This window comes from Vidua chalybeata, chromosome 7, assembly GCF_026979565.1.
Source record: "Vidua chalybeata isolate OUT-0048 chromosome 7, bVidCha1 merged haplotype, whole genome shotgun sequence".
Taxonomy (NCBI): Eukaryota; Metazoa; Chordata; class Aves; order Passeriformes; family Viduidae; genus Vidua; species Vidua chalybeata.
In genome coordinates, this window is record NC_071536.1 from 21,921,546 (window position 1) to 21,943,446 (window position 21,901).

The 21,901-nt window shown below is 35.9% G+C and overlaps 1 protein-coding gene and 1 long non-coding RNA gene across 3 annotated transcripts in view; one reads left to right on the top strand and one right to left on the bottom strand.

Annotated features, from left to right (window-relative positions):
* Positions 1 to 21,901, top strand: part of KCNH7 (potassium voltage-gated channel subfamily H member 7) — a 210,725-nt gene that overhangs the window by 102,602 nt on the left and 86,222 nt on the right. The gene's annotated exons all lie outside the window — the stretch shown is intronic.
* The window catches only part of LOC128790565 (uncharacterized), a 58,202-nt gene that overhangs the window by 18,795 nt on the left and 17,506 nt on the right, over positions 1 to 21,901 (bottom strand). For both annotated transcript variants that reach the window (XR_008431799.1, XR_008431800.1), the window contains exons 3-4: positions 3,425 to 3,894; positions 2,507 to 2,552 (exon numbers count right to left, since the gene is read on the bottom strand). This is a non-coding gene — a long non-coding RNA (uncharacterized LOC128790565). The remainder of the gene's footprint in view (positions 1 to 2,506; positions 2,553 to 3,424; positions 3,895 to 21,901) is intronic.

Consider the following 21,901-nt stretch of genomic DNA (forward strand, 5'->3'; position numbering starts at 1 on the left):
CAGAGCAGTAGGCTTTTCTGTTATGGCATAAAACAGAACGAAAAAATAATATTAAAGTGGGGCAGAATCCTAAATTTAATGAAATTATTGTTGGCAGTAGTGTCTGGAAACAGTGTCTCATAAAATATGTGTTGTGACTTTTACCAAACTGTGCTTTCCCATCAGTGTGATGTTAAACACAGTTGAGATGTAAGCAGCTGGAATTAAAACAGACTTTCATATCTACTGAACAGTTTGACAAAGTATTCTTAGGTATCACAATAATAAAGAAAAACCCCTCAATCACTAGTGTAAGCAGGAAAAATATTAATGTTTTCACAGTCTGAATTCCTTCAAAAGAAGACTGTTAAATGGCAAAGGCAAAGAGCTGCTGAAGGGTTAAACAGCGATAAAGGCTGGAAACATACAGTCACACATGTTTATGTGTATTCAGCTCCAACCATCTGCTGTTCATATGTGGAAGTTAGTAAATATGCTATTGCATCATAGCAGAAGTTCTTGGGGGCAGGATAATGACTGTTCAAGATCAACCTGTTAGAAGAGGACCAAGCTGTATAGCAGATAAAGAAAAAAATAATCCACAGTAAATTTAGGAATCTGAGACAACAAAAGGATACGAGAGCAGACAGGCAAATTTACCAGTTAACTGCCATTCACTGAACTGTCATTATTTAATAGTAATGAGATGTTCAGGCAGACTCTTAGCTATCTGCATCATTTGTGAAAATACCACTTCAAAACAACGTCTGAGTTTTAGGCACTGTACTCTGAGTCATTTCCTCTGAGGAACTAATTTTTAACTTTTAAACCTATCTATACAGGTAACAGGGAGGTAATTTTAAAGTTCTAGCGAGTACCTTATACTTTGTACCAGCATATATTGGGTTTTGAGAGGATAAGTATTGTTATTAATATAAATATTGTATTTCCTAACATGTCTCCAACTTTTTTAGGGGAAGAACCAATATACTTTCATTCTAAGATTCTTCATTCAGCCAAAGTTTAGGATTTAGTCTGGCACCTAGAAAATTATCAAGGAAATTATTTCTTACTCCACCGCATCAAACAGATGAGAAATTTTATTAGTGCAAGCTGATTTGCAAGATAATTTTCATTTCTTTTTTCAGTGGAAGGAAAAAGATTGGAGGACAACATACTTTGCATGTGCCACCACCATTGCTTTTCAGTAGCATGACCAGTTTTCTCACATTGGCAGAAAGCACAGATGTTATGCTGCCCCTTAGGGAATATTCTGTCTGTGGCAGAGGCAGAATTTCAATATATCTTCACTGTGTAGAAGATTCTCCTTGTGTTTCCTAAGGGTGTGAATAAAGCTGAATATTTCTGGCAGATGAAGTTGCAAAAGGAAAATTATAAATAATGATGTATTAAATAGTGCTGGACAACTTAAAACAACCCTGTGTGAGTCAGGAAAATAAAGTAGACACTTATTCACATTTTGTACCTTAGTGCATGACAATTGCAGATGTTCAATATTGTGTTCCAGTGCAGGCACAAAAGTATGAAGAGTTCAGAACTAGAAGGAATTAGACATAATTGAATGTTTACTATAAAAATATAAATTTGTCCTTCTCTGCGATAAGTACCATGTCAGCTTATAAAATTAGGCTTAAACCATTTAAAGGGCACATTTTGACTTCATATCCACAGCATTCTAAGAAACTAGGAAGAATTCTGCCTCTGCCATGTGAAAAGAAATACATATTGCATGATACTAGTCCAGAGCATCCTAGCTGCAAACTGGAACAGAGCCCATACACTGGCCTGGACTGGAGCTCTGACAGTAGCACTTTATTTACAGCTGATAAAACAGTGATGTTTACTCTTCATGTGGGTGGGAAATATAGGCAACAAAACAGAAAAAAAAAAAAAAAAAAAAAAAAAAAAGGCACTAATTTTGTTTCAGGGAAAAGGATGGGTTTAGTGAAAGACAAAGAAAAGAATACAAACACCCTTTAGCAAAGTATCATATTCCTACCTTCATTTCCCTGCTTTCTGAGTATTGCATCAAGATATAACCCGTATGATATTTCTATAGGAACAGGTCCGAAGATCAGTCTAGTAAAAATTAGCCCTCAAGTATTACGTACTAGTCTTTGCATTTCAGATGTAGTAAATTATTAGATAAAGTTATCTCTATTATATTTCATAAGGTATTTATAAATATTCCCTTTATTTAAATTTTAATATATCTTCAAAATTTTCAACAATATATGCACATATATTACTTTAGACTACATACGTTAATTTAGACTGTTCAAGTAATACAGATCCTCATTTTCTAATGTATAGGTTTCTAGTGCCAGTCTTTGGCTTCTGCCAACTTTTATACCAACTTAAACATTTTATAGTACCCTTTCAACTGCAAACATATTCCAAAAGCGTAGTTCAGACAGACAACAAATGGAAATAAAGATCCACTCCACCCATCCAGACAACCTCCCTTGTTAATGTAACTTTAGTCTACACTTTGAGCATCATTTACTGCTTTTGGTCTTCTGATGTACTTTGACTTCAAATGTTATATACCACTGTCATTAAAAGACATAAAATCACATTACCAAAAAGTCAGATAGAAGGTGAAAAGAATGAAGTTTTCTTGCATGCTAGTATCTGCTTGTAGGCTTATGCTGCTCAAGGAGTTGCATTGTTCTGCTACTTAAAGCCTCCTGTTTCAGGAAAGCATTACAGGCAAAATTCAATTGTAATTCCACATCTGTAATATCACTGAAAGGAGCAGAACTTCAGTCTTTGTCAAAACTTGACATAGAATAGCATTTCAGATATCATTTGTGGTGGTAACAAATTAAAACAAGACACATATTTTACATTAAAATAAAACATTTGCAATTCGCAATTTACATTTGCAATAAAACTCACAAATTGAGCTTTCTACTGTCACTGGTATCATCCAATGGCAGAACTTTTTAAGACTAAAATGTATATAACATAGTCTAAAATACTGATGATTAAAACATTGCCGTGATAATTATTATTTTAAAATACAATTTAGCAACAAGGGAATGCCAGCAAGTGCCTAAATAGGGTTTTTGCTACATGCATTTTTCTACTGCTTAAAGGAAGCCTCATGGGCAAATAATATAATTTTCAGATTCTTTGGGGAGGAATTGCCATGAAAGTATTTCTATAGTCTGTTGTACCACCCCTCAAATATTTCTTTAACAGGAGTTTAAACAAGGTAAAATAATAACCTACAATAAACAAAGTGTTTTGTTAAATTAATATCAATCTGTAATAGCAAATTCTAGCAAAGCATAGAAATTGAGTTGGGCATGCTAGCGTGCTAACATAAGTAATGGATGGATTAGCAGAATATATTTTGAGTTGGATCTGAACTGACTTTTTACTTTGCAGGCACACTTTAATTTTGATTAATGCTTACCTTGGTTTAGGCAATAGGCTTTGGCAAGGAAGAGAGAGAGGATTTTCTTTTCTTTTCCATTGACTTTTCCAGACAACTCAATCTGTTATGCTTGCTAGACTTCCCTTTGAGCCTGAGAACTGCTGGCTTGCAGAACATGTAATGTTCCTACTCTTTTTTCTCATGTAAGATTGATTTCTACTTTCATCCATGTCTTTGATTCCCTTACTAGTAATGATTTAGTGAAATTATTCTCTCTGCTCTTCTTGGGTGTCAAATGGCAGCACAGGGTTGAAAGGGAGTTTTAGAAGTCCATTGCAGTAGCAGCACAAGATTAGCCTGACACACAATAAACTTGAACATGGGAAAAGTAAGGTGTACTATTTCCAAAGCACATAGACTCGCATTTTCTGATGTCAAATAATGTGTTTCTTCCAAAGAGTATGTATTCTGGAGTCATCCTGCACTGGAGCCTTCTGACTTCAGGGTTGCTGAAGGAAAGAAAACAGCCTGAGTTTTACAGTGAGAGAATTTTCACCCCAACCAGAACTGTTGCCCTAGTTGAGGGACGCAAATTTGGATCTTATTTACAACTGTATAGCACAGGTACAATCTACTAAAATCAGTATTTTGCTATTAGTCTCAGGTACACAAACATAATAAAACCGAAGGAAGCCCAAACACACAGTACAACTTTTTGGAAAGGAGAAAATTAATGGAAAAATTTTAATCTTTAATAAAGATTATTATACTTTCCCATTCAGAAGAATTGGAAACAGATATTTAGACCTGTATCAAAACAATGCATAGAGAATTAGTTTCCTCAGCCATTGTAAGTTTGGGTGGTTTAGGGTTTTTTGAAACATTTGTCCAGTACTTTGCCAATTCACTGAATTACTACATTATAAGGTATTATGGGAGATGAAGCACAATCAAAGAATCCAGCAAATACAAGGAGGGGATAAATAAATGACAATTTACACCTGGCCCTGTAGCAATTTAGTACGTCCCACTTAAAAGAGTTCCCTCGCCCCCCCCAAAAAAAATGTTTTTTAATTTTATTTGGTTCTATTTCCAAGAAAAAGTAAGAAGTTCTCCTTAGATAAAGGAGAACTTTAAAGGAGAACTTTTGTAATGAAATTTCTACATTAATCAAAAATGAAGATAAATGAAATTTCATTTCTCTCAAATGAAAATATTTCTGTAATAACTTTCAGCCAGTCTTTAGCCTTGTTTGGAATCTCAAGAGAGAGATACAAAGCAATTGTGACATTGATTTTGAAAATGCACAGCATGGGTATGAAATCCTGTTTCACATTGGCACAGACCAAGAGCAACTCATTCAAGATCTGTTATAACAAAAAGAAAATCAAGCTCATAATTTGGATACTGAAATTGATTTCAAAAAACCTTGAACTCAATTAAATTTTCTGCTGCATGGACACCAGTAGACTTGATTCGATATCACTTTGCCCTGGGGCACAAAGCGTGACTTGCTTCTGAGTTAAGGGATCCCTACAGTTTCCTTATATCCAGATTTATAGGGACATATGGAAGGAGTTGTAAAGAGAAGCAAAGAGATGGGAGTAAGCACATGGAGTTGTATGCTGAAGAGAGATACTCTGCTGATCAGCATGGCACAATGGCATTCAGGGAGGTATGGCCACGATCCTGACTCAGAGACAGCCTCACCGGGCTCTGGTGCTGCACTGAAAGCGGGGAGGGCTTAACCCACCTTGCTCTGCCTTTCCTGAAGTGAATGCCTGATGAAAGCATAAATTAAATATGAGGAGCAAACTCCTAACTACATGTTTTTCAAAAGTAGAAAAAAGCCAGGGCAGGAATAAAATTTGACTTCAAATTATATGTTTATATGAATGGATTTTTTTCCTAAATATTTTTTGATATCTTCATTAATTTCTCATATTCACAAGGGGCTTAGTAAAGACTTCAGTTCTGCCACTGTCATTTCAGATATTTGCACAAAGCTAAGATTTTAATTGGAATATCTAAAGAATATAAACAATGTACTACACAAAGTCCAAATTGCTGATATATTCAGCAGGACACTTAAGTCAGTGGGACTTCTCACAAGCTAAAAAATTGTCATCTGCTTAAGTGTCCAGTTGAATCACAGCCAATGGGCTTCATTATACCCTTTATTGGTTTTATCACTTTGACCTTTACAGCACAGTAAATTTTGCCCTTCTTGTGGTATTTATAACATGTTCTATGGCATACTTGCAAAGGAGATTACCACAGATTTATCTACTGCAATTTGAAAAGGGATGAGCTTACAATAGACTGTAATGGTTTCACCCCACAGAAAAATGCATATTGTGTATATTAAAAAATTATTACCTTAAAATAAATAGACCATTTAAAAATTGTCAGAAATTACATTAATAGAATGTAATTTACACATTTTAATTTTGTGTGGTAAAGGTGACTGAATCAGCACATAAAATCTGCACAACTCATTAAATCTTAGAAAGATAATGTAATCTTAGGCATTTAAGAAAATAAATCTGGAGTTCATTTACCAAACTTTAATGTTATGATGAAGCTACAGTGTGAAGTTTTGACTGTTATTTTCTGCACTCATGTTTCTTATTATTATTTTACTGTTCTTTTTTTTAACTGTTCAGTCTTGCATATCATGAATAAATTATTCAATAATTCATCTAGAGTATTTAACTATTGCCTATTAGGACCAATTTCCCTGAGATAGATCTATAACCTGTAGAAGATAATTCAGAATACCTGAAGTTAAGTTTTGTTTCCAGTTCCGCATTATAAATGCCCTCTTGTCTTATTATGGTGAATAACTTACTGATTCTATGCAGCACTCCCAAAAAGTTAGAGCTTTGGAAGAAAAAAGTGATTGTAAAAATTCGAGCTGAACAATGCAGCTGCAAACAGGACAGTTACACAAAAAAAGGCATCAGATGATCTTCACTTTTGGTTACAGTGCTTTGTGTATAGTGTGTGTGCTGTGCAGATTTTCAGTATGTGTAAGATCAACAGTGCTGTACAGGTAAAACACTGAAGTCCTTAAAATTGCCAGGACACCAATACACATGAGTTAAGTAGTTAAGTGTGTAAGTCACACATCCCTACTTTTTATGAAGTTCAATAGAAGCAGCAAATCTAAAGTGGAGATGCTTGGAAAATCACAGAATCACAGAATAATGAGATCTCTGAGATCATCAAGTCCAGCCTATGCCTTAACACCTCAACTAGACTATAGCACCAAGTGCCATGTCCAGTCTTTTTTTAAACACATCCGGAGATGGTGATTCTACCACCTCCCTGGGAAGACAATTCCAGTACTTTATTATTCTTTCGGTGAAAAATTTCTTCCTAATATCCAACCTGTACCTTCCCTGATGTAGCTTGAGATTGTGTCCTCTTGTTCTGTCAGTTGCTGCCTGGTGGAAGCAACCGACCCCCACCTGTCTACAGCCTCCCTTCAGGAAGCTGTAGAAAGCAATAAGGTCATGTCTAAGCCTCCTCTTCTCCAGGCTAAATAACCCCAGCTCCTTCAAACGTTCCTCACAGGGCTTGTGTTCCAAGCCCCTCACCAGCCTTGTTGCCCTCGTCTGGACGCGCTCAAGCATCTCAATGTCCTTCCTAAGGGGCCCAGAACTGGACACAGCACTCAAGATGCAGTCTCACCAGCACCGAGTACAGGGGAAGAATGACCTCCCTACTCCTGCTGGTCACACAATTCCTAATGCAGGCCAGGATGCCATTGGCCTTCTTGGCCACTGAGGCACACTGCTGGCTCATATCCAACCGGTTGTCGACCAGCACCCCCAGGTCCCTTTCTGCCTGAACACTGTCCAGCCACACTGTCCCCAGCCTGTAATGCTGTAGGGGATTTTTGTGGCCAAAATGTAGAACTCGGCACTTAGACTTATTAAACTTCATGCTGTTGGACTCTGCCCATCCATCCAACCGATCTAAGTCTCTCTGCAGAGACCTCCTTCCTTCCAATAGATCACATAAGCTCCCAGCTTAGTGTCATCTGCAAATTTACTAATGAAGGACTTGATGCCCTCATCCATGTCGTCTATAAAAATATTAAATGGAACTGGTCCCAGCACAGACCCCTGAGGGACACCACTGGTGACTGGCCACCAGCTGGATGCAAATACTAGTAAGCATTGCTCAGTTGCTAAAGGGTCATCATTTTAACAAGCTGAAAGATAACCAATGTCCAGACTTATTAAACATCTAAGTCAATGAGATTTAAATCCAGCAAATAGAGTATTATGAGATAAATATGCTTTGACTTATATTTGACAGGTTTCTGCTGAAAGGATCTTTTCAAGACTGGATACATGATGATTTAGCATCAACCTTTTTTGTTATTGATTATTAGCCAGGATTTCATTACAATTTAGCCCATAAATAAAAGAACAGAATTATAAGCAGAATTCATTTTTCATACAGATACCTAAACAAACTATTAAAGTTGTCTTAAGAACCAGCACATGGAACATGCAGTTTGACAAAAGTGGGCTGTGGCTGTGAAGGCTGCATCATTTAGTATTATGAATTCCGTTTTGCACTGTACCTGAAGCATGTTATGTCTTAAGCCAGTTACTGTAAGGCATTTGAAAGAGATGTCCAAGGAAGGCTGATAGACTGTTACTGGAAACTGAAAGTCAAGATGACAAACAAAAGACGTTAAACTCTGAGTCTTATTCATCCTTTTTCCTACAAAAAGGTTCATGAGTGGGGTAAATGTGCCACAGTCTCCTACAAGAGTATATGAGGCAGAGCACAGTCTTTCTGTCAGCAGAAACCAAAGTTTCATCTTCCAGGAAACATTAGAAAATATATTTCAGAAAACATTGTTTTCATTTGCAAAAATATTAATTTGGGTTTTAAGTGATTTTGCCCCAGAAAATCCTCTACTCCATCTACATTTTTCCTTTCTTCTGTTGTCCCAGTAGTAAATCAGAAGTCAAAACTGTGTGTGCTGTGTAGTAAATTTGACAAGAGATGCTAAGGGATCTACAGCCTAATGGGCTCTCTTAGGAAGCATGCATATGTGATAGAAAGGAAAAAGAGCAGGCAGCACACCTCCTGGAGGAGAGCCTGAGTCAATAGCTGCAGGGTTTGCAGAGACAGGACTTTGGAATTGCACATTTTCCTTATGTGGATTGAGCCTGGATGTGTGCTGCTAACTAGATGCCACCCAGAAGCAGTTGATAAGAAAAGCACATTTTTTCAACTTGAAAAACAAAGCTGGCAACATAAAATCATGATAAGCAATATGAAACACTATGTGAAGACTTTGAGAAGTCCAGCCCTTTCAGGAAAGATACCTTTCTAAAACCACCTCCCTTTAGTGTTTAGCACATGAAAACTTCATTCTTGTGTCTGATAATGGTCTGTCTCAAAATTACTGTTTACCACTGACTTTTTTTCCCTCTGTAGGATTTGCATTTCTTCCTAAGAAAAAGTAATGCTTTGCTAGTAAACTGTTTAGATTTACATACCCAATTTGGAAAATCCAATTCACTCCATGGAATTGCTTACAATTTTTCTACCAAAAACACCCCTATCTAAAGTTCTTCTGGGTTGCATTTAGTCTGGTTTGCCCAAAGCAAATTAGGTAAATACCTTCCATCCTGTCCATTAGAAGCAGGAGGGTTACAGCACACACACACACACATACACACACACACACACACACACACAGAGGAAGTCACATAAGTATTTAAGTAAGCACTGAGTCCCCAGCCGTGTCCTAGGGCCAAAGTCCAGCAACTTGTGGGAGGGCACAATGCCAGCCTAACAGATGGACATACATATGGGTAGTCAGGACATCATGTGAAGCCATCAAGTATGGACGCTAAGGGCATGATTCCAGCCTAAGAACATGAGCTTTCTGTGAAGGTTAGGGGATGTTAAGCTGGATTTACTTTCAAAAATAAAGAATAAATTCCACTGCCATGTCCAGGAACAGTTACACTCTTAGTTAATCAGGTGGAGTTGTTAGTAGATAAAAAGAGCTTTTATTCTAAAAGAATTATTGCAAAGGAAAGTTTTAACATTTCATTAGGGAGGTTTCATTTTGACAGATAAATATGTACTATTTGTGGGAAGATGTAGTTAATGATAATGATTTTGCACTGGCAGTGCTTTCATCCTGCATCACCATCTGTCCTCTGCTTTTTTCCTAAAGGAGACAGGAAATTGTTGTTTGAGCAATGAATAGCAGTCAAACACATTTTCCAGCAACCATTATTGGGAGGGTCAGTGTTGGGAACCACTGCCCTTTGCTGATGAGAGAATGAGGAAAACAGAGGCACAACACCTCCACACACATTGCCCTGGAGAGTACTGACTTAGCACTGCTGATGCATCTGAGTGAAAAACAGGCATGTGCATCCACAGCCATCTGCTGCTATGTCCATCAGCAGGATAGAGGAAGAGATTAGGAATCATGCTTTGTGAATTTAATCCACTGCTACACCACAATTACAAAAGGCTGTGCCAAAACATGCTCAGAATGGATCCCATGGAATCACTGAATCATAGAATATGCTGTGTAGGAAGGGATCCATCAGGATCATCAACTCCAATTGAGCTTTGACCATACAAAATGTCTCTCTACAGTGGCAAGTAGCCTCTCTGTGTTCTTCCCATGTCACTTGGCCTTGCTTCCACTGGGATCCCACCTCATACTAAGATCAGAACATCAAAATCATGATCAGCTTTTGAAATTTTACCAGTTGACTAAGGAGAGTACATGAAATTTTAATCCCAAGTACAGGAAGGACAGAGGCAGCATCTTGGTTTGTGGAGCACTGTGTATTCAGAGCAAAGTTGCGACAGGAAGCACTGAATTCCTCCTTGATTGAAATGAGATATTGAGAAGAAACATTAGAACTTTATGAAGATGAATATTACATAGGTGGTTTTGTTGAATTAAAAGGACTTGTCTGATTCTTCCAGTCTTGATTTAAAAACACAAAGAGAGGGATAACCACTGCTTCCTCTGATCCTCTGTATCCAGAGGATACAGCTTGAATTATCTGCTTTAACTTCCAGACATTCAAGCTCTTTCTGCTAGACTCAACAGCTCTTTAGTATTCAGCACTCCTGACATGCAGTTACTGATTGTAATGCAAGTCACTTCTCAAACCACTTTTCACTAAACAACAAAGATTGACATCTTAAAGATGTCAATAGCACCATTCTGAAGAATGCTATTCCTCTGGTCATTTTTATGCCCCCTTCCATTTTTCAATGGACTTTAAGAATTCAGATGCCAAAAAATGTATGCAGCAATCCAGTTTTAGTCCCCTAAGTGCCATATATATATAGGGAAAGGTTGACTTCTTATTCTATTTCTTTATTCAGGCTCTGTTCACCATTCTTACATATTATCCTCTTATTTCTTTTGTGAGACAGTACATTAGCTGTCTTTTTTTGATTTCAACCTACATGCCCTGGTTCTTTAACTGTCTGACTAAATCTACCATTTCATAATGCATTTTTTTGCATTTTATGTCCCACTTATAGAATAATTTAAGTGCTTCTATTTTGACTAATTAGCACATCATTAGCTACTTCACAACTGGTTTATGAAGCATCCATGCATTTCATAGAAGGATTTTATATTTTCTTCAGATCTTTTCAAAGCAAATTAATGCTACTGTGGTCATTTCTGTGGACTTTCACTAGAAACTGGCACTGAATTGTCATTCTCCATTAATGACTTTTCAGAAGCTCTCAGACAACTTGTAAACCATGTAATGAGCTTTTTTACAATTATAGTTCTATTACTTTATTAGAATATTGCATAAAAATCAGTAGACTACCTTACAAATGCATGTCTGTAATGACTACATGGTTGGGGTTTTTATACAAAGAATATAAATATAAAATGAGATTTCTTGTCCATTAATAATGTCTGCATTACCACACTGAGTGACATTAATTACATTCCTGTCAGGTATTCTTTGTTAAATTAATCTAATATCACAGGTTTCCTTATTTTGCTTACAACTGATGTCAGTCTCCATACCATACAGTCATTTCATTGCCACTGTATCCCTTTTATGGATGTTGGCACAATCATAGATCCATAGAAAGGCTTGGGTTGGAAAGGACCTTAAAGAACCTCTCTTTCCAACCCCCCTGACATGGGCAGGGGCAACTTCCACTAGAACAGCTTACTCAGAGCTCCATCCAGCCTGGCCTTGAAAACCCCAGGGATGGGGCATCCACAGCTTCTCTGGGAAACCTGTTACAGAACCTCAGTACACTCACAGTAAAGAATTTCTTCCTATTACTGGAGCTATTTTTTTGCTTTTTGTATTCACTAATGAGAGTATTCACTTAGTCTCCCTAGTCTCATTAGTCTCCATAGTTGTCACGTTCCTCTGTCCACTTGAAGTATTCCATACCTCCAGTTTCCACAGATGTGTATTTACTTCCTCTATTCTCCATTCAATATATAGCTTTTAATCCCTATTTGTTACCCTTACTTTTGCACTCAGTGCAGATGAACTTGCTAAGATCTTCAGCACCTTTGAATTGCTACTCTTTAGTTATTTAACATTCTCATTAAGAATTACAAATTTTCATTCATGTATTTGTCTGATTTCTCCTCCCAATTATTTCTGCTTACATTTTTCTCAACCATAGAAAATTACGCATTTAGAAGGACCACTGTTTTGCTGCTTGGGATTGTTCTTTGTTTGTCTAAACTGATTGCAATCAGGTCATGAAAACCACCCCTAGGGCAGCCATGAATTTCTAGTCCAATAAGTTATTCATATTTACCAGTTCTAATGAGAACTTGAATTAAAAATACATTGTTTGGCTTGGAAATTTTGCACCAGGAAACAGATTCTTTTTTCTTTTTATCAGAAGTTAATATTTTGCTGGTGTGTTTGACAAACCTTCTGTACATAGACCTCCCACAACATTTATTAACATGCATTCAAAATCCCATGATTTTGTGTTGAAAAGAACTCCCAAATGCCACTACTTTTTTTGTCCTGGGAGGTTACATCCATTTGTTTTATGATCCAAGTAGCTTGACTACTTCCACCAGTTTTCACAGTTGACTTTCCCACTGAAGAGGGTTTCTACATCATTGTCCCTGTTATCAGGACTTTATAATAGCTACTGCATGCAACAAGAATCCCTCATTTTGTGTCTGGCCATTCTTCCCCTTTAGATACATTTTTCTGGATTACAGTAAAGCACTGTAAGGCACACAATGACTTTAAATCTAGCCCTGTATGACTTTTTTTTTTTTTTTTTTACAAGCTTGGGGTTGTGTATTTCAAGCTACTCATGATCAATTCACTTAGAAAACATCAGGAAAGATATGTTTCCTGAGTAGGATTTTCCAATAAGAAAAGCACCTATATTTAGAAAATGGTTCTCCTTCCATTTGACCAATGGAACTGAATGTACATTGCACTTGTGAAAATTTGCAGGAATCACAACATTTCCCTTTTGCCTCTGGGGATCTGCTGTTGATCTGTTTTTCTGTATCACCCTTCATACTGTATGGTCATTTAATGACTTCTTCTTTCTGATATATTTAATAACTGTATCTCAAAAAAAAAACCCATACTCTCCCTGAAATGGCAGAGTGTCAGTGAGGACAGAATCTGGATCATTCTTTTACTTCATATTGTATCTGGACCAACACCTTGAATAAATGAAACAAATTACAAAACTGGAGTTCTGGGGAGGTTTTGTGGGTTTCATTTTGTGGTTTGGTGTTGGTTTTGTTTGGGTTTTTTTTCTGTTCCATTCTTCTTTACAAGGTTATTCAGTTAGTTCTTAAAATAGTTTATGTAGTTTAATTTGGGAAAATAAATGAGGTTACTTTAACAAAAAAAAGTCTTAGTCTGCACATTTTCTGCAAGATGGGCAATATTCAACAAACCTGAGATCCCTTTTCTCATGAACATAATAAGACATTTCTCAGTTGAATGCCCAGAGGTGCATAGCTTTTAATGAGGGTTTAGAAAAGAATATCTAGGAGGAAAAAAAAGAACTAGAGAGGTGGAAATAGAGAAAAATTGAGGAGGAAAAGTAAAGAAAAAAGACATATTTAATTTTAGCACATGTAATTAAATATTTGCTAACTCTTGGCCAGCTAACTAAAGATACTAGAACCATTATTTCTCACCTCATTGTTTTTGCAAAGATTTATGTTTAAAGTATATTTAAATTTAAAATTATCACAAAATGTATTTAAACGGACATTAGGATTCTACAATTCTTTATTTTTCTGTTAAAAAATGTGAGAGAAAATGTGTCCTTTCAATGTTTTTCACTTTGAATTATACCTCTGGTATTTGCTTGGTGCAATGCTTTAAATAAGCTTACTGAAAATGTAAATGAAGAAAAATAAAATAATTTCATAATGAAATCCAGTTGTTTTCAAACCTATTCTAATTGCACATAATTCTGCTGAATTAATGCAATTCCTACTATGACCTTCCCTAAATAAAATTCTCTGTCTTGACAAAGACTGAAAAATTACTGAAAATTGCTTAAACTAATACAAATGCCTGTTGGTACCACTAAAAACATAGTGCTGCATAATTGTGATTTGAGCCAAGTTATATTTTTTTCACCTACCTCTTCAATTTTAGAAATGAATCTGATCTTTCATCATTGACCCTTCTCAGGTGGTACTGACCAAAGTCCAATGACATTGGACTTCGGTAATTTTTTATTACAGTCCCACATTAAGATGCTTTATGTTTTAAGATATTACATTCTGAGTTCTCTTTTGTTAATAGACAGAAAACTCTAGTCAAGCATATCCACATTGCAGTATCTAAAAAAAAAAAAATCTCTTCTTTTAAAATTACCTCAGTTCAAATGTATCATGCAGTTGAGCAAATGGGATTTACTATTCACTGTTAATCCTGAAAATTACTTCTTAATATATTTTAAGTAAAATGCACATTTAAAAAATAATTTCTCTCACAAGAATCATGTGCAATGTAGAAAAAAATCACTTTTTAATATTGTCCTTTAAAAAGAACAAATAATTAATTTTTAAAATTTCTCAGTGAAATATTTCAGTTTATTTCTTTCTAAAATAGAACTGTTGTTTGCAATGTTTCCCGGTTAAAATCTTCAGCTATGAAATTCATCAAGTGTAGTATATCTGGCATTCACTATAACTATACTGCAGGTGCAAAAGAAGTATTTATATTAAGCAAATAAGACAACAAGCATTGGATTTGCTTCTTTCACATAGTCTGCACCATATACAACACAAAAGAATGAAAAATCTTCCTCAGTTCTTCAACAATTGATTTGCGAAGGGTTTACAGGCTTAATAATTCAGTTCTTTTTATAGATGTACCCCTTTGTGCAATCTGCCCTGACCTTCCGTGTCTGACTTAGTATCAGATGATACAGTGTGCAATGCACTCAGGGACCTTACATAGGTGCAAGGATCTGGGCCCAAAATGTTCAGCTGCATATGCAGAGACAGAAATATCCCCTTTAACAAGTCAGAGACATTGCTTTTCAGAAGTAACACTATTTGCTACACACTTCTGGAAGAAAAAGACAACATGTAAGAGATTTTAGACTAAGTTTAGGGCCTGAACGATTCCAGGTAACACTCACGTTTGAGCATACCATCTTTCCAAACTGCCAGTAATGAGAACCTATCCAGAAAACAATTACAGATCCAGCTTTCCCCCCACTATTTATGTACAAGAGTGTTTCTCTGAGAAAGATCAGCTTGAGTGTTTAAGACTGTCAGAACCAGGCCTCCTGACTTCAGTCTGTGCTCTTGACAAAACCCCTCTGACAAAACTCAAATGTAGTTTTAAGGTGAGCAGAGTCAGAAAGAAGAAAGCCTATCTTGCAATTTCTGGCCCAGATGTGGCTCCAGTAGAATTATTCTACAGGCAGCCTGGAACCTAAACAAATCTTTACCCTCCATGTAGTTTTCAACATTTTTCACTCTATGCTTTTTTATTGGTCTTTTCTTTATGAATATGTCATTGCTTTTTTATTTTTCACTTAAATTCATTTTTCTTTCCTTGCCAAATATTTAACTGCTCTGTATCTTCTGTACATGTTTATAGATGCTTAAACAACAAAGCAGGAAATTTTCCTCCCATACAAAATGTTTTCAGCATTTCAATTAATCACCATAGCTTATTAGTGTAGGTGTAGATATTATAATTAGGATGTTAGCAGTAATTTTAGCAATGCAGTAGCCTAAGAAATGCTGGAATGAGCATTTGAACAGTATTTATCTGCCAATTTAATTATATTACAAATGAGATTAAAAGGAGAGCAAATGAGATATTCATATTTGCCAGTTCAGTAATGAACATGTCCACAGATTCCAGAGGGCAATTTTTTTCTTAGTTTGTTACTTTAAAAATTCTTCCCTCACCTTTAAACTGTGTAAGTTAATACCTTACAAAACCTAAATGGTCTTATAAATCAAATCTTAGTATCAGTAACAATTTCAGCGGCAGAATGAATATTTGCTAAGGAGGGTGGAGTAAAATGTCAAAGGAAGTAGGTCTTATTTAATCACTGTAAGGTCCCTAATAAATGAAAGCCAAATATATTCTTCTTGTTTCTATCCATCCTCCTTAAACATAGCTATTCAACTGAAAAGGGATATAATACATTTCAATCTATCATCTATTTGTAATTGTTCTCTGCATTGAGTCTTTCAGAATAGACAGTCACACAGATATAGGAAGCATGTGAATTTCCCATCCTTGCCACTCACAGTGGCTCATTTTCAGTCAGGTGGAATTGGAAAATGGTAATATACAGACACAGCTCAGAAGATACAGGTAAAAGCTAAAGAGAATTGCATAACCCATTGCCCAAAGTTCCATATGTAAATTTATGATACACAGTTTAATAGTGTGGGGCTGTTATCTACTAATTCAATTGTGAAAATGGGATCAAGGTTTCTTTGAGTTATCCTTAATTTCTTCATTCATTTTTAATGCTGGTTTGATTAAAACCCTTTTCATGTCTCAGTTTTAACACCTTTAGAAGAAAGTAAAATTATACCAGTACCACCAATTGCCACTATATATTTTATATATATATATTTATATATATATATATATATATATATATATATATACGAGTAATATATATATATATACCAGAACCATAATTATAACACTACTACTACCAATTGAAGGGCAGCAACAGGCAACAATTCAAACTGGGATTCCCAGAATAGATGTTTTTGTGGCTATCAATATAATCATCTTTAGTCTTAGCATCAAGTTTTCTCCTATTCTTTATGTGTGCAGCTACATAACAAATGCAGGGCAGGAAAGAAAGGAACATCCAAAAATAATTCTTTCCTATAAGCCAATGTTTTGATGAAATTTAAAATTTAAAATAAAGGGTATTTACAAATCAGATTTCTCCAAAGGTCTGAATAAATTACACCAATTGCAAAGATGCAAAAAGCTGCAGGTACAAACAGACAGAAGTATTTGTCTGATATTTTTTTCATGGGGTTGTTACTGAGTTGAGCAAGTAATTATGTGGTATCTGTCTGCAGAGACATGGTTATACATAACAAAGTGCTGGGAAATATTCTCAGGGCAGATTCAGTCTTTCTTCCACTCATTTGTATTGTATAAGAAGAAGACTAAGTTGTGAAAATCTGTTAATAAATCTTAGTTTTAGTTAACAGAAAAAAAGGTTTGTAAAGGTATTTGCTGCTAAAGGAACCCTTTGGCATAAAACTATGTGAAATTTTGCATGACTCTTTTCAACACAGCATTACAGGAATAGACTTCTTAACATGATTTTAGAAAGAATGTAAAACTCTGCATTGTTTAAAACAATATTCCTTCTGACATGCTGCATTGTTCCTGGCTTACGCTTGAACAGAAACAGAAAGAATTGGATTTTCAGTCCTTGATTGGTCATGTTGAGACCCCACATCACAATACACATCATGCCTCATTATTTGACAAACTGGCTTTGCTTGAATATTCAATACACATCCCCAGTGCAATTGTCCCTAAATGCCAACTAAACATCACCTAACACAGTGTTTGCTTAGAGTGGACTTCAAAGTGGGGGTAAATAGGCTCCTGAATTTTAAGCATAAAAGAAAAGACTTTCTTCATGGATAAGTCACAAAAACCACACAAAGCAGAGCAAATATTCCCTGGACACTGTTTTTCTTTCAATTTCTTTTTCTTTGTCTGTATCCTTTCAAGAATACAAAATGCTTTGCTATACTGGTCTCATTAATAAATTACAACCAGTCAATTTCAGGTGTCATTCTTCTGCACCACTCACAGTATTTGTTTTCTAAAACAAGTTTTTAAAATTTTGTTACTAGAACCTTGACAACACATAGGAAAAACAAAGGTTTTGGCTTACTTCCATTCCTTTTTTTAAAGTTTGGCTGAAAGTAGCTATGGAACAACAGGGAATAAATCCAGAAGTACATCTCACACAAAGCTGTATAAAATATGAATATTCTCCCAATTCTTAGGGCATTTCAGGAATATGAAAGTCTTAGCAGCTCTGTGCAAGCAACAGCTTTATTTCACAAGATATTGTATCCCCCTTCCCACCTTGCCTTCCAAGTAATTCCTCTACCGCACAGTTCCTGTGACTCTTCCTCACTCCATATTAAAAGCATGTCTATGTCCTTTATCTGCCAGAATTTAGTGATAAAATGGATTATAAATAGCAGTTTAGGCCAGAGAACGAGACTTTCATTAATTGCATTTCATATGGTCCTAAGGGGCTTGTTACTACTTGTATGCTGAGCATGGTGGATAAAGCTCCCCATCTCAGCCTTCCTGAATGTCTGCACAAAGCGGGACAGTATCTCCATTTCCAAGACTAGCACATAAATTTAATTTCATTAAATTCCCTTTATGTTGTGCCTGGTAAAGTATTACACCTTTCCAAGACCGTTCTCATGCTGAAAGAAGTAGAAAGTCATGGGGGGTTTTGGGCATTAGGAGGGAAGAGGATTTTGAATTTGTGAAGTTTAGGAGTCAGTAGAAAGCCATGCTTTGGCTCCTCATCCCAAAGATGAAGATTACATGATGAACAGCCAAAGATGGAAAAGGTTTTCCCATCTTCCACATTAATTCTCCTTCAGATGAGCTCTCTTTTGTTTCCCCAGAGAAGTTCTTATTAACACTGGGCAATCCCCATAAGCCAAGCTGTGATGAAAGGACAAATAAGGCTATAAACACGGATAGGATAACAAAATAAGATTGGTAATGTTTTGGAATGCATAGCATTCTTTTCATTTGCGAAAGTCAGCTCTAGCTTAACAGAGCAATATTAAGTTTCTATGTATCATAATAGCGATCACACTCTAATAATTTCACAGTAACTAGTCAAAAAGAATCTATGAAACCAGCATTTCATTTCATTACTAACCAAATGGGAACTATGTGGACTTTTCTGTGCCCCGTTTCAGTAAAATGGTGATAGAATTAAGACTAAGCTTAGTATACAATTGAATATGAAATATATTTAATTGCAGTTCTACTATAATTGGTAGTTTTAAGTTTATTCGTCTGAGAGAAGGTATTTTGAGCACTTGTTTTGATGACAAAGTGAGAATCCTATTGAGGGAAGCAGAGGCTATTTATTTCCAAAATAAAAATAGTGATTATTTTATAAAAGTATAAAGGATATCCAGCATCTTTCTCTTGTCCCTGTATTATCATAAAATTGTGGTACTGCAAACATGTTTAATTCAGAGCTGTCTGGCAAACAGCAAACAGGACAGTCGAGATCTGAAAATGCAGAGTATCTCTGCCTCTATTTTTTGACTGTCTTTGGTCTTGTTCTAGTAGGCAAGCTGTTGTTGGCTCTTTCTTTGTTATGTTTTAATTTATTCTTTGTTATCTTCAATTTTGAAAGAGCAGAAATGGCTATGAATTGTAGAGATACCTACACTGGACTACTTGTGGGTCAGAGAAATAAAAAATTATCACAATCCTAGGAAACTCAGGTATGAGGTCACTCTGCCCAGAAATTTCTACATGCATGCAGAGGACATGTTCAATATTTTTCTTTCTATAGCCTTAGTCAGTTGCCTACAGCCGCTCTAGTAACAAAAAATATTTGAGAAGTCATAAATTCTTTGGCACAGGGAGCCAAGATTGGTTCCAAAATACATTGAAACCAGTCTCCGCCTTCTGAAGGCTGTCCTCAAATTTGTACTGCGTGCAGGAGTCTAAATTTTTAAATGGTGAAACGCAGATAGAAACTGTAAAACCCACTCAGGGCAAGAGGGTTCCAGAGCCGTCCTGTAGAACCATGATGAATTTTGAAAGGTTCTTGTTGTGTAAACCATGGCAATTCTGCAGAATTAGGACAATTACCTAAATGCCTCATTTTTCAGGGATCCTTTGAGCTTGGCATAAGAAATGGCCTGTGAAGATTTTGTTCCCAGGAAGGCTGAATCAAATTAGTTGTTTGGGATTTGTCATTTTTCAAAGTTCACTTGTCAGAGTTTTTCATATGAGAATTTGGAGTGTTGAATCACTTCACGGTTGTATCAGCTGCGTTGTCCTCTCCACATTGTTTATAAGTGGAACTGCCACAGTTCTAATAAATTAATACAGTTGTATCTAGAAGATGCAGTCTGATAAAAATCTGCCCAAAAATCTTCCATACAAAATTACTGGAAAGGTAAATAATGATTATGAACCAGATTAACTGGCATGATGTGCCTGCCTTGTACTGATCTTTTGAAGCAAGTCAGCTTTAAACACTATGCAAACAGATAGTTCATCAGAATTGCTCAAATGGTGCAATAGATCCTTATATAACCCTACTATACACTGTATAACCCTACTATACCTAGTTGTTATTTCTTAACTATTTATTGTCACTTGTGTATGTATTTCAGCAGTTACTTTTTTCACACAAGGCTGTGTGGTCTTGTGAAATCATACTAATACATAGTACGTAACCATGGAATCATACATCATATCCACACAGCAAATAGGGGAGTGAAATCTGTTCTTCCCATATGGATATTTTTCCACTAATTTAACTAGATGAAACAGTGGGCTTAACAATGTCTTAAATAAAAGAAAACAAGTCCCTACAACCATAGAATTCAAGCTGACAAGAAAATGTCCAACTTGTCCTCTATAATCTCCAATGATGATAATGAGAGAGTAAAACAGGTATATTTCATGATTACTCCTCAGTAGTAATCATGAGAAAATGCAGATATATTACTGGATATTGAATGTATTAATTATAAAAGTATTATTTTCTTAGTTGTTCTCATTAAATCATCCACTTGCCCAGTGCTGTTAGATAAGAAATGCAAATTCCAAAAACTACATTACCATTTTTATTGCTCATCAGAAACATGTCTTACTTTTGAAATATTCAGCATAGAGAGAAAACAGGAAAAGCATGCTGAGTGCAATGAAGAGCAGTGGGATGCCAGAGTGCAAATACTGAATAAGATTGTTTGTAAACAAGCTTCTTCTTATTATTTCTTTATTGCTATCAACTCTAACAACTCAAAGCTTATATTTTGAATTTGCCAATGTTATTTCTTTGTATCTCTTCTTTTTAAATCATACTAGACTATTCCTTGATATTTAGAATTTTGTATTTCCTTATTGTCCCTTCAATAGAGCTAGATACTGTGAAGTGCATAGCAGATAGCAGTGTCTGTACTAAAGACAAACACTAACAATGTCAAAAGTGACTGCAACTGTCATTATACTTTGGTTAACTTGCAGCATTCCACTTTCAGTTATACAAAAAAAGTAAATATTCCTTTCCTCTTAAAAAAAGCCTGGTTTTCTTGGAAAAATTCAGACTAATGAACTACAGTGAACTTGACTAGTCAGTGGTGTATTTGGTCTTCAAAGGAACTGTGCTAAATTAAACCACACATGAACCTTTCCTACCTTTTGTTCCTGCAATATTTCTATATACAGCTTAAATTTTCAATCCTCTGCTCTTTTTGCCATGTTCTTAAGCTGTGGACTGTTAAATAACTCCTGCATCTCCCCAGAGATGCAAAACCCTAGCTCCAGTACAAATGAGGTTTGTAAATTCTTGAGGGTGGAATGTTCTGCACAAATGGGAAATAGTGTCATTACTTAGCACTGTGGGAAGCATTTCAAAAGCTGAAACACCCTTGCCTTCAAAAGCAGGAAAGTTTTTAAAGAAGCATCCTCATCATCCTCCTTTGCAGATACTGACAAACATTTGATCCACTCAAGTTCAGTGTTATTCAAAATCATGCATGCCTCAGCTGAGCCCCACTTCCAGATAGTGGGGGATACCTGCTCAACTAAAACCACAAAGATAAGTCTAAATTCTCTCCAGCCCCTCTGTTTAACCAGTCTATGTTACAATGGTTGGCCTGCAGCACTTCTATTTTTAGCTCTAATGGAGCAGTCTTAAATAGCTTATTTTCTGTTTACTAAAGACATTGAGCTTGTAACCATGGAAACT